The sequence below is a fragment of the Callithrix jacchus genome, chromosome 1 (assembly GCF_049354715.1).
Source record: "Callithrix jacchus isolate 240 chromosome 1, calJac240_pri, whole genome shotgun sequence".
In the NCBI taxonomy this organism is placed as follows: Eukaryota; Metazoa; Chordata; class Mammalia; order Primates; family Cebidae; genus Callithrix; species Callithrix jacchus.
This window is the reverse complement of record NC_133502.1, coordinates 213,862,817-213,876,508: the sequence shown is the minus strand read 5'-3', so window position 1 is coordinate 213,876,508 and position 13,692 is coordinate 213,862,817. Positions and strand designations below refer to the sequence as shown.

At 58.5% G+C, this 13,692-nt stretch overlaps 1 long non-coding RNA gene across 1 annotated transcript; it reads left to right on the top strand.

Annotated features, from left to right (window-relative positions):
• The first annotated feature begins 8,279 nt into the window (after positions 1 to 8,279).
• LOC103787816 (uncharacterized) lies at positions 8,280 to 11,908 on the top strand. The gene is made up of 3 exons (XR_013524196.1): positions 8,280 to 8,424; positions 10,696 to 10,877; positions 11,023 to 11,908. It is a non-coding gene; the product is annotated as an uncharacterized LOC103787816 (long non-coding RNA).
• Positions 11,909 to 13,692: the final 1,784 nt, after the last annotated feature.

Here is a 13,692-nt window from a genome sequence, read left to right as displayed (position 1 = left end):
CAGCTCCTGGCCTATGAGGAGTCAGTGTCTCCTCCTCCCGGCCCCTGCTCTGGCCTCACAGTCTGTCCCCTGGTCTGGCTCCCCAGCATAGCCCTGGGCACTGCCCTGAACGACTCCCCTTCCTCTTCCAATTCCTACCCCTCCTCCAGGAAGCCCCTGTGGACCACAATGACACTTCCTGCCCATTCCTGCCACTCCTGCCTCTGACCCGACCCTGGTCAGCCCATGTGACCCCCACTCCTGGCTGGACAGCACCCACTGGACAGATGAGGATGCTGAGGCTGAGGAGGGTGCCAGGTGGCCAAAAGTGACACCCTCAGCTGGGGCAGATTAAGTTGGGAAACCCGGGGTGGACTCCTAGGACGAGACTAAAGCCCCTTCTGCCTGGATGCCTGCACAGGGGCAGCTGCCCACCTGGCCCCATTCCCATGACCCCAGGACCTAGGCAGCCCCTGTCCCTGAGGGAGCCTCCTGAAGTCCCTTCCTGTGGTGAGTGACACCTCAGCCCTACCTAGCCAGGGCCCTGCTCTTCTGTCTCCTAAAGGCCCCTCGCCCACCTGACCCTCACCCAGCAACCCTGCCCCGATCTCCCGGGCTCCAGCTTCTCCCATGGGCTAGGGCTGGCAGGCAGAAAACTGAGCCCTCCTTCTGTGCCCATATGAACCTCAGCCTTGCCAGCTCTGCTCACAGCTTTCCTGAGGGTCCCCGATCTGTGTCACTAGCTGCCTGTCCCCTTCAGACCCCGGCCACACACAACCACTGGCATTGGCAGGTACCCCAGATCATTTCATGCCTCCCCTGCCCTGGCCCTGCCAGCCCCCTGCCTGGCACACTCCCCCAACACCACCCCATCCACACTGCCCAGCTCATTCTTCCACTTCTCCCATTCAGATAAAGCTGAGATCCTCTGCAGCACTGCCCCAGCCTCCCACGAGGCCAGGCTTACAGTCACCTTGCCACACCCCAGCCCCTGGTGCCTGACCCCAGCCCCATCCTCCTCCTGAGCACATGCAGCTGGACCACAGCTGTCCAGAGACAGCTCTCTGAGAACAGGCTGGGGCAAAGCTGCCCACTAGCTGGGACCCCAGGGGTGGATGGGGCCAGACCGACAGCAGAGCTTGGGAGGTGGGGCACTCAGCTGCAGAGGGCCTGCCCATGGCCCCCTGTGACCACATGTGACGGCCTTCAGCTGCCCAGGTCCATCTCGCCCCTCTGACCAGGTGGGGCGCTGCCCGCGAGCTGGAAGGCTGCAAGCTGTGGGCAACTCCTCCCAGTCCCTACTGGCATCCCTATGGCAGCAGCAGGGCAGGTGGGCTGGGGAGAGATGGGGGATCCCGGCCTGGCCTCACCCCATGTGCAGGGAGGCTTGGCCCTAATGGCTCTACCCCGAGATTCACGATCTTGCTCCTCCTATCTGTCCACTGCTCGCTCCTGCGCTGCCTGCTACCCTAGGGTTGAGACCGAGCCTCAGATCACCCGGCCAGCTCCCAAGAGCCCCGAGCGGCAAGGCCCAACTGCCATACAAGTGGGCGGGGGCTCAAAGTCCCCAGTAAGCGCCTGCAGCCAGAGCAGCCTCTGTCACCTGGTGTGAACAGGCCCCTCAGGCTGAGAGACCAGCAGGCCCACCCCAGCTAGGCTGTGTGTCTTCAGGCAAGGTCCCCACCAGCTCTGGGCCTTGGACGGTGAGGAGCCACACAGTGGAGAGAGAGGCTGGGGCTTGATCAAGCTTCAACACCTGAACTGATGGGGACAGGCCCCAGGTGCCCCCTCCTCTGGTTTCCTGGCCCCAGGCCCCCTAAACCATTCCCTCCCCTTCTCCTGGCATCCCAGTCCTGTGTCTCCATAGCCAAGGCCTCTCCTGGAATCAGTTGAACCAGATGGAGCCTTGTGGACAGGGCCAAGGACAGGGCTTGGCATGGTGCTGGGCCCACGTGGCCTTTGGTGAATAAAATGGTCAGTGGAAAGGAAAGGAGATGGGGAAACTGAGGCACAGGGAGTGAAGTGCCCAGTACAGGCCAGCACGGCCTCAGGCCCCACGTGGCTGCCTTCATCCCTGACGCTCACTCATCTGCCCAAGGCCTATGCTAGCCCCCAGTGTCCTGACCCAGAGCCTGTGCCACTGGAGGGTCTCTCAGCCCAGGCAGGGGCTGGCGACCAGCTGCTCGAGGTGACCTACAGTTGCGGAGGGGTGGCCTCAGTGCCCCCTTTGTTGCAGGAGGAGGAGGAAGAAGAGGAAGTGGCCCCTCTGCTTTATGGGGCTGTGATTCCGGTGCTAAATGTGGAAATACGGCTTGGCGGAGTGCCGCGTTCTGCCAAGGCCAGCTCCCAGGAACAGCTGGGCTGCCAGGCCATGACCCAAGGCCTGGGAACACAGCAAGGCCTAGCCCTGCTGCGAGGCCTTGGGGGTCTGACTGCTCAGGAGGCCGATGACCTTCCCAAGGGCAGGTGGTCAGAGAAGGGCTGAGAGCATGCCTGCTGTGTCCTGACGCAGGGCCCTCCCTCCCGGCAGCTTCGGTCCCTGGGCTGCTCCTGCAGGCCTGGCTCTGACGCATCATCTGAGGAATCCCAAGCTCCGGCTCCTGCTTTGTCCCCATTTCACAGCCGGGAACCAGAGGGTGGGTGATGTCAACCCAGGGTCACGCGGCGGCGAGTGACAGAGTTGGTGTTGCCAGCAACCCCTGGACGGACCCACCGCCACACCGCCCCAGCACACCCCACTGCCCCCCGTTTCACAGATGGGGAAGCCAAGGCTGGAGGGAGGCGCAGGGGGAGTGCTCAGGGTCACACCCTGCCTGCACACACTGCCCCAACCTCCGAAGTGAAGTTTGCCTACCTGGCATAAACCAGGAACCAGCCTCATCAGGAGGCTGGCACCAAACCCATTATGTGTGGGTGAAGGCAGCCACAGGGAGCATGTACCGGCCATGGGAGGTGTGCCCCCACCAGCCTGCGGACCAGGGAGGGCTTCCTGGAGGTGACGTGACCAGTGTCCTGAGTCCTGAAGGGCAAAGAGCAAAGTTCAAGCAGGGCTGGGAGTGGGGAGAAGCATGCACAGCAGCCACAGGTGAGGAAGCCCCTGCCAGGCACGGGGCCTGGGGGCTGGGGGAGGGCAGACAGGCCACCAAGGCCCTTGGGCACCCATGGGTCCCTGAGGGCCATGAGGAGTCACTGAGGGTTTTAGCAGGTGAGTGATGAGATCGGAGGAATGTTTTAGTTTTCGTTGTTGTTGTTTTTGCTGTTTGGAGACAGAGTCTCGCTCTGTGGGCCAGGCTGGAGTGCGGTGGCGCGACCTCGGCTCACTACAACCTCCGCCTCCTGGGTTCAAATGATTCTCCTGCCTCAGCCTCCTAAGTAGCTGGAACTACAGGCACCCACCATCATGCCCAGCTAATTTTTGTATTTTTAGTAGAGACGGGGTTTCACCATATTGGCCAGGCTGGTCTTGAACTCCTGGCTTCAAGTGATCGGTCCACCTGGGCCTTCCAAAGAGCTGGGGTGACAGGCATGAGCCCCACACCTGGCCCAGAGAAGTATTTTGAAAGTTCCTTTTGGCTGTGTATGGATTCTGGATTGGGGGCACAAGGGTTGGGGCAGGGAGGGCAGGTTGGTAGGTGGGGGCTTCCCCAGGCAGGCGCCCTGCAGTGTGGAGGGGAGGCTGGTAGGGACAGGACATGAGGCAGGGGCTGCACCCCACGACCCACAACTCTCTCTCCAGTGATGGATGAGGGGCATGGGATTCAGTAGCTCCTGTTTCTGGCAACGCCTGTGTCTGGGTCTGGTGCTGCCGGGCCTCTGGCCCCCATTCCCACACCCACTCCCTCTGCTCTCCCAGGTTGAATCTGCTGTCAGCCCCTGCACGTGGATTTGCACCCAGGGTGAGCCTGGCTCTGACAGTGTCCCCCTCCCAGCCCACACCCAGTAAACAGCCATAAGAGCAGTGAGAGCACTGGCTCCTGGTAGCGCTGGGCAGGTGCCAGGGTTGACACTACCATGAGGGCGCAGGGCAGGGGTCACTCCTGCTACAGCCCAGGGACGCTCCTCCCAAGTTGGGCCCTGGGTAGTAATGGCAGGAAGGGTGTTTTGGGCACAGGAACAGCATGTGCGAAGGCTGAGGTAGAGGGAAGTGCGTGGGTCCCTCGGGGGGCATTGGTGGGTTTGGGGTTCAGAGAGGGAGGCCTGTGTTCACTGTGGGCCGTGGAAGGAGGGAAAGTGCTCCAGGCGGGCAGAGGGGAGGGAGGCAGCCGAGGCTGGGGACAGACTTGGGCCCTGTGCACATGAGAGGAGGGGACAGAATGAAGACACTGTGCCTGTGAGCGAGATCATCCCCCTGCACTCCAGCCTGGCGACAGAGTGAGACTCCGTCTCAAAACAAACAAGCAACCGTGAACTAACTGCAAGGTGAGTGTCTGGATTGACTCTGGCTGGTCGTCGGTAGACCAGAGGCCTGAGCCCGCTCCGTGGGGTGCAGAGTCACAGAGGTCACAGAGGTCTCCTGGAATACACCCACCACCGTATTCATGGGACAGCTCCCGAGACCCCCAGGCCGATTTCAGGCCCCAGGGTGAGCAGAGAGCAGCCCAGACGAGGCCCTGAGCTCAGGGAGAAACACAGGAGGGGAAGACAAGGCACAGTGGGGGGCAGGCTTCCAGAAGGATGTGGCCCACAGGAGCGTGGGGTGGGGGACTGGGCTGGAGACAGGCAGCATGGCCCATGGCAGGAGCTAAGAGTGCAGGTGGCCAGGGTGACTGGGGCAGGGGTTGTGCCAGGAGCAGCCTCACAACCTCTGGTTTTCCCGAGAGCTGTCGGCACCCACGCCCAGTGCTTGGGGCTCCCACAAGCTCCCACAAGACCCAGGGTGCAGGAGTTTGCAGACCCTGCAATGGATGCTGAGATACACATGGCCTCAGTGCTCGTGCTTTCAACCATCAGGTCACCCGAGAAGCTACAGGCAGGGACCTGACACTTTCCACCCCGCAGAGCAGGCTCAGGCCCCTGGTCTGCCAACAGCCAGCCAGACCCGACACAGACACTCATCTTGTAGTTAATGGCTTTTTGTTTGTTTGTTTTGAGACAGAGACTCTGTCACCCAGGCTGGAGTGCAGTGGGGTGATCTCAGCTCACTGCAACCTCTGCCTCCTGGGTTCAAGAGATTCTCCTGCCTCAGCCGCCGGTGTAGCTGGGACTACAGGTGTGTGCCGCCGCACTCAGCTAGTCTTTTGTCTTGTTGGTAGAGACGGGGTTTCAGCATGTTGGCCAGGCTGGTCTCAAACTCCTGACCTCAAGCGATCTGCTGGCCTTAGCCTCCCAAAGTGCTGGGATTACAGGCCTGAGCCACTGCACCTGGCCTCATCTTGTAGTTAATGCTTTCTGTGTGCCTGGCCTGTGCTGGCCAGCACAATGGCAGTAGCCACCCACCTGACGGCAGCCAGCAGGTCCCTGGGCACAAGGGCCAGGTGGGAGAAGCTTGTCCTCACTCAGTCCTGAGATGACACAGCCACCTTGGGCCACACACCACTGAACCTGGCCCTGCAATGGAGGCAGCTGCCCTCGTGCTGGCTGCTGGCTGGTACCCTGAGGCAGAGGGCACAGTGGGGTCCAGCTGGGTCAGGGGCCCACTGCGGACCAGGGAGCAGCAGGGGGCTGGGTTGCAGTGCTATCTCGAGCACAGCCGTCCCCTAAAACCACTAGACCAAAGGGCCTCCTCACTCAGTGTCTCTGTGACGTGGCACTGAGAGTCCAAAGATCAGGCCAGGGTCACGCTGTGGTCCGTGCTGGCCAGGGCCAGAAGCCGCAACTCCCTCCCGACACCCACACAGAGACCTCTCCTCTGTGCAGGCCACGGCGTCCAGGCCTGGCGCCATGAGCCCCCGGTTTCCTCCTGTCCTGGGGGAGTCAGCCCCGGGTTGTGAGGGCTGCGGACTCACTGCGAGATGTGCGCTCCATGCAGTTCCAGCAGGAGCCCGTGGCATCCTCAGCTCTTCCAGGTGTGACAGGTGCAGGGGCAGGTGGCCAGCATGCTGGGGGGCCTCTGGCTCTGGCAGGGCGGCTGGGCACAGCCTGAGGGTCTGAGTGCCTGGCCTCCAGGGAGGCATGGCTTTGGGCCACCTTCGAAGGCCTCCTGCCCCACAGATGATTCAGCCACCACAGTCCACTTAGCAGGCCCTTTCCAGCCTGGCAGCGGGTCACAGATCACACTGACCCCTGAAGTGCCAGCCCACAGCTCCAAGGAGGGCTACAGGGGAACATCAGCTGGCTGGGAGCTCACAGAGGCCCCAGCAGTGCTCAGCTCCCTTCCCCGCCCTCCCACAGGGCCCTGCTGGCCTCTTCACCCCAGGCCTCCCTGTGGGTCATCCTTCCAGGGCAAAGGCCGCAGCACTCACTTGGGGCTCAAGCTGTCCTGGGCTCCCTACTCTCCCTTGGTCCCTGCCCTCCCCTCCCAGACACCTGCACCTCCTAGCCCTGCAGTGCAGACTAAGGCTGGCCCTGGTTGTCCCACCTCGCCCTAGCCCCACCAAGTCCGCTCCCCCCAGTCCCAGAGGCAGGACTGCATGACACTTAAGAGCCCAGCCTCCAGAGCCAAGTCTCTGGTTCAAACCCCGGCTCCACCAGTCCTTGCTCTGTGGCCCCTCTGCCCCAGTTTCCTCACCCGCAGCATGGGGATCACAGGTGCCGTCCTATAGGGCCAGCATGGAGGCTGAATGAGCCAGTTCTTAGAGAACCCGAGAAGAGCACTCCGGTCATTGCTCCAGTCTGGTCTGGCTGTCCTCCCTGCTAGAACATTCCTACCGCTCCCTCCCCTGACAATGCCTTCCCCACCCCACCCCTTCCACCTGGAAAGCAACGGGCCTTATGCATGGGAGGGGCCTCTCCTGACCTCCAACTCCTAGTGCCCAGACCGGGAGCCAGAGCACTCGCCGCTGACATGGTGGTGCTGGAGTCAGAGAAAGAGATGGGGTCACCTCTGCGTCCCCACCCAGAACAAACCCGGCCCTGACCAAATCCCAGCCCGGATAGCCCTGTACCTCCTCCTCCCGAAGGAGGCAGTGGTAATCCTCAACATGCCATTCTCCTGTCCTCTAAGATTCCGTGGCCTGTGGTGTCTGGAAAACTTGGAATTCCGTGACCACAGGAAGCCTGGGCCAGCCAGGACGCACTCCTATGCAGAGCCGTCAGCAGAGTGGGGGCCAGGGACCTGTAGGCTGCGGGCTCAGTGTCCTTATCATTCCCCGAGAGCCAGAGGCATGTGACGCTGGGGCTTCATCCTGTGGCCACGGGAAGGCTCCAGAACATTTTAGGCAAAGTGGCAGGCTCAGGGGTGTATTTATTTATTTATTTATTTAGAGATGGAGTCTTGCTCTGTCGCCCAGGCTGGAGTGCAGACTCCACTCACTGCAATCTCTACCTCCCGGGTTCAAGCGATTCTCCTGCCTCAGCCTCCTGAGTAGCTGGGATTACAGGTGCACACCACCATGCCCAGTTAATTTTTGTATTTCTAGTAGAGATGGGATTTCACTGTGTTGGCCAGTCTGGCAGTGGTCCATCTGCCTTGGCCCCCCAAAGTGCTGGGATTATGGGCATGAGCCCCCACGCCCAGCCCAGAGGTGCTTTTTGGGAAGGGCTGGGAGGGGCAGGTGAGTGCAGTGGGAAGTTTTTTGGGGAGCAGGAGGCCTGCCAGGGCACAGGCAACAGTGACAGAGCCAAGGGTAGTGAGGTGTTAAGGAAACCACTCCTAGGAGGTGGTCACAGGTGTGGAGGGCAGAGAGGCTGTCAGGCCACATACAGATTTCTGGCTTAGACACAAATGACTGGTAGGTGATGGCCTAGGCCAAGATGAGAGCAGAGAGGGATCAGGCTTCAGGGCAGTTCAGGGGCTCCTGTGAGGCACCCCAGTTGGCAGCCTGGGAGGCAGGGGGCAGCTGGAGGCAGCATGGAAGGCAGTGGTACCTGGGGACCCAGAGAGCACTCAGGGAGGTAGCTGAAGCCAGGAGGGGCCTGGAGGAGGAGGGTCAGGGAGACTTGTACCTGGAAGGGAGAAAGAGAGGCTGAGCATGTCCCACACATGCACATGGGCCAGGCATGGGTGATGCAGGATAGAATGGAGGCCTGGGAGGCACTGCGGGCATGGCCACCACTGCCCCCTGCCCCAGCTCCTCCCAGCAGCTTCAGAATTCCCAGGCAGCCCATGGGTCTGGAACCCTGCTTGGATAAGGGAAGGAAAAAATATATTCTTTGTATCCCTTTCCCACAAGCCACTACAATCCTATCTTTGTTCCCTGCTTGCAGCAAATGATGGGGAAATGGAAGGGCATTCGAATTCCTGTCGAGCCTTTAAGAGAAGCCCCCTAGAACCCCGGAGAAGGGCGGCAAGCTCTGAGTGATGGGGGCTGGCTGGCAGTGAAGGGCCCCATGGAGCACTGGCCTGGGGTGAGTATGCGTCCGTGGGGAGCTAACTGGAAACTGGGGCTTCCATGAGGGACACACAGCTGGCTTTTAGAATGGGCTTGAAACCAAAAGACACAGGCAAGATGCCCTCTGTGAAGAGAAGTTGGGAAATCATTGTCAGAGAAGGTCAAAGGCACTGGCAGCATCGTCCTGGGACGCGTCCTGGCTCTGCCGACCTTGACTTTGCCGAGCTCAAGGTCTCAAGGCCTTCCCGGAGCTGAGAGACTGTGGATTGGGGTAGGGCGGACCCTGGCCCAGGACATCTGCTTCTGTCCCTTCTGGCTTTGCCTCCACCTCCACGGCTCCTGATTGTCCGAGGGAGTAACAAGGTCATACACACACAGACACAAATACACACAGATGTGTACACATGTGCACATGAATAGCATGCACACACACCCATATGTGTATACAGACACATGCACATGTGCTCACATATACATGCAACACACACGGGTGCATTCATGCAGGCACACACAGGCATGCATGTACACAGATGTGTGCAAGCACATTCCATGGGGATACACATGCTACCACAGATGTCACGCAAATACACATGTGCACATACATGCCTGCTCACATGTATGTGTGCACACACATGCAGACACAAGCACACATCCTGTGCACACAGGTATGGCAGGCCCAAGGTGGCAGGCAGGCTTCACCAAGGACTTGGCCATGTGGAGTAGGCGGCTCCCCACCCTCCCACCCCCCGCCTTTCTCTGCTGAGCAAGGAGGTTGAGCCTTAGCCTGGGGGAAGTCCCAGCACACAGCCCGGCTGAAAGTCAGACAGATGTGCTCACTCTGGTTTCCAGGATTCCAAGGGTAGAACGCAAGGACCCCCAGCGACGTGGGAGGACACAACCCTGACAGACATGCAAGTCCTCTTTCTGTAAACCAGTAGAATCCACGCAAAAGTAGCCCCTCGCCAGCCATGTGGTTCAGGCCACCTTCCTGCCCTCCTGTCCCTCACTCCAGGGTGTGCCTGGCATGTTCTGAGTGTGTGTGCAGGCAGCGCTGAGCTCAAAAAGGATGGCCAGTTGTCCTGCCTACTGGCCACAGCAGTCAGTCCCTCAGCTACATGGGCCAGGGCTGCAGGAGGCTCCAGAGATGGCCACTACCCACAGCCCCAGCATTTGCAGTAGGTGTGTGGGAACAGCTGCAGGCCAGAGGCAGAAGCCAGGGAAATAGCACCGCTGGCCGGCTCACCCCGTCTGGGCCCCCTGAGCCGTGTCAGGTGGGTCTCCCCACCTGAGCCGTGGCTGGATGGAACAGGATGTCTCCCTGAGGGTGGCAGCCGCTCTGCCTTCCACCAGGAGCCTCCTGCGAGCCCCAGGGCTCTGGCCGCTTCCCCTCCAGGGCTGCGCGTTTGCCTTTTAGGAATCAGTTAGCAGCCCCTGGCCAGGTGTTGGGAACCCTGCCCCAGGTCCCTGGACAGCAAAGCCAACCTCTTGGAAGCCTCAGAAAATTTAACCCCCATCACACAGAGGGTTTCCTGTCTCTGCAGATACTTCACTGTCCCCTGCCCTGACTCCTCCTGCCCATTTCCTGGAAGCTCTTGTCCCAACGCCCACATGAACACAAACCTCCACCCGGTACTGACCAAGAGCCAGGCCCTACCTCACAGATGTCACCTTAGTGATCCTTTCAGCAAACTAATGAGGTAGGACTATCATTATACCCTCTTCACAGATGGAGAAACTGAGGCACAGGGCTGTAAAGTGACTTGCCCAAGGCCCCACTGACAGTCAATAGCAGAGCCAGGTACCCTCCCGGAGGGTACCCTAATCCTCAGGATCTGCAAACATGTCACCTTTCATGGCAAAAGGACTTTGCAAATATGCTGAAACATCTTAAGATGGCAAAATTCTCCCAGATCATCTCAGTGGGTCCAAGGTAAACACAAGGGTCCTCATGAGAGGAAGGAGGTCTTAGTACGAAAGGGGCCTGGGCCAGGTGCGGTGGCTCACACTTGTAACCCCAGCACTTTGGAAGGCCGAGGCGGTAGGATCACTTGAGCCCAGGAGTTCGAGACCACAAAGTACGTATCCTTGTTAAATCTGACATGTAGGATGTAAGACACCAAACAAACAAGCCAGAAAACCCGAGTGATCTGAACCTGCCGTCACCTTTTCCATCGCCTTTAATGTGAAACAGCTCCTCAGCCTGTGTGTGTGTGCGCGCGTGTGTGCGCGCGTGCGCGTGTTTCGTGACATTGACACGTCCAAAGAGTACATATCAGTTATTTTGTAGGCTCTCATGATGAGATCCAGGCTACCGTGCTTGGCAGGAAGACCACGAAAGGACATCAGGCTCTCGGGTATCATAGGAGGAGGTATCTGTTGATGTCTGTTTCCTTCCTGGCGATCACTTGATAAATAAGGAGTTGGCCAGATTTCCCTGCTGAAAAGTTACTGTGTTTCCTTTTGCCATTAGTAAGTATCTTGTTGGGTGATACTTTGAGACTTTGTAAATATCCTGCTACTCAAACTTTCACCCACTAATATTAGCATCCTTAGATGACTCTGCCCTGAATCAATTATTATAATGTTATTAAATGTAGTTCCTTCATTCCTGTAGTTACTGCTTCTAATCACCTCAGATGACATCCAGACTCCCAAGAAGCTTCTAGCCTAGCAAGGGAGATGACTTACTCAACAAATAAAATAAAGTGAAGTCAGCAGGAGGCACCGGGGCTGAAGGAGTACGGAAGAGGAACACGACCCAAGGAAGAGTGATCAGGGAGGCCTTCCTGGAGGAGGTGGTGCCTGAAGTAAATCCTCAAAGAAAAAAGTGAAGGGAGGGGATGCCCTACAGAAGGAAAAGCACGTGCAAAGCAATGGGATGGAAGTAGATGACTGGAGAGAGAGGAGAAGATGTGACCACGGCGGACTCCAGGTGTTGGGCCCAGGGACTCTGCCCAGGCCCATGGAGCTGTCAGCAGTGCAGGTGTTGACCAGTGGGTGGGCTGTGCAGGTGGACAAATGAGAAATGAAAGGGCAGGGTGGGCAGAGCAGGGCCAAAGCCAGGGCAACAGCTTGTTGACATGGGCCCCATTGACCTTTGTAACCTCTGACCCTCACAGTGACCCTCCAAAGGTAACCTTCTTCCCACGGAAAACAGAGGCACAGAGAGGTGAGACAATGTGTGCAGGGCCCCCAGCAGAGCCAGGACTCCAGCTCAGGCTCTCAGAGCAAGGGGTGATGGGGAGGCTGGGCACGGTGGCTCACACCAGTAATGCTGGCTGATCACTTGAGGTCAGGAGTTCAAGACCAGCCTGGCCAACATGGTGAAACCCCGTCTCTACTAAAATTACAAAAAAATTAGCCGGGTGTGGTGTTGGGTGCCTGTAATCCCAGCTACTTGGGAGGCTGAGGCAGAAGAATCACTTGAATCCGGCAGGCAAAGGTTCTGGGAGACAGAGCAAGACTGCCTCAAAAAACAAACAAACAAACAAAAAAAAAATGTGGGGAAGGGAAGAGAGTGTTTTTCTCAGCTGCCCACATCTTTCTTATGGGCCTGAGCCTGGCTCTGAATACCCAGAGAAGATTCAGTGGGATCCTGTCCCCAAGAAACCCCCCAAAAAGTTCCAACTGGGCCTCAGTTCCCAACAGGAGGTCCCTCCGTAGATGAATTCTTGGGCTCCCTCCCGAAGTGGGCAGAAAGGACTGGGTGAGGGGCCCGGGCCTGGTTTTCACTTCCCTAAGCCCAAGGGTCCTCTTCCTGGCGTAAGGCCTTGAGGACAGATGGGGAGCCAGTGTTCATCCTGCTGTTTTGTTATTTTGCCAAAGCATGACCCGTATGTCAGTTTGCCCCATCGGGTAACTCTCTTCGCCTTAGCAGGGCCCATCATTCCTGCTGCCTTCCAGCAAGATGCCAGAGCATATTTTTAGACCAACGAAGTTGGTGGGACAGTGGGTGGGACCTAGAGAGTGACTGACAGTGGGACAGCCCTGAGGGCGGGAAGGCCAAGCAAATTTCCCTCCCCGGATGGGGCTGGGAGGGGACGTGGAATGGTCTGTCAGCTATGAGTTTGTGGAAGTCAGAGTCAGTGACTTTCAGCTGACCTACCTCAGCCTGGAAGATTCCAGTAGAGAGGGGGAGGGCCACGGGCTCGAAGATCCAGGCCTGGGTGCTGGGTCTGAGAGCATTTCCAAAGCCCTGAGCCTGAGGCTCAAGGTAATTCACCATGAGGGCTCAGCTGGGGAGGACAGTGTGTGCTTCCCCCACCTCCCAGCCCCCCGACTCAACCCCAATACCCCCACCCACCTTGACTCAGGAAAAAGGCCTCCCTCATGAGCACTGGTGGCTCCCTTTGGGGGCATGTCATCAGCACACCCTGGGGCACAACACAGAATCCAAGGCTGGCAGGGGACATTTGAGATCAGCCAGTCCAGCCTCTCATTTTACAGCTGGGAATGGGCACAGGACGGCCATGGCTGCCCAAGGTCACAGAGCCCAGGAGGGAGCAGCAGGCACAATGGAAAAAGCAAGGTCATGTGAGCCAGGTCCTGGCACCAGGTCCAGGCCTGCTGCTCCCAGGCATGTGGCTCAGGGCAATGGCTCAGCCTCTCTGCCTCAGGTCCACAGCTGGGAGCAGGCAGAGGAACAGCTGTTTGCGGGGCTGCCCGGGGAGGAGCGAGGCTGGATGCCCTGTGCACACAGCAGGCGCTTCCTCAGCCACTCTGCAGGCAGCCAAGCCAGAGGGCCCTCTGGGCTCCTGCGCCTCTGCCCAGGAAGAGGAGCAGGGACCCACTTCCCTTTGGGCCAACAGTGCCTTTAAGCAACAGGCTTGAAAATCCCTGTTTAGTGACCACTTCCTATTGCTTGGCAAGACGAGGACAAAGACGGGTCCAGTTCTCCAGCTGTTGAACATCTGTCTCATCTAGAAGATGAGACAGCATGTGGAAAATAAATGTCTGCGCCTGTATTAACTGTCCCAGCTTCTGACGGCAGTAATGGCAGAGCCCTTGGATCACGAGGTCAAGAGAACAAAACCATCCTGGACAACATGGTGAAACCCCGTCTCTACTAAAAATACAAAAAATTAGCTGGGCGTGGTGGCGCGTGCCTGTAATCCCAGCTACTCGGGAGGCTGAGGCAGGAGAATTGCCTGAACCCAGGAGGCGGAGGTTGCGGTGAGCCGAGATCGTGCCATTGCACTCCAGCCTGGGTGACAAGAGCGAAACTCCGTCTCAAAAATAAAAATAAAAATAAAAATAAAAAAATAATTTAACAAAATCACATTAA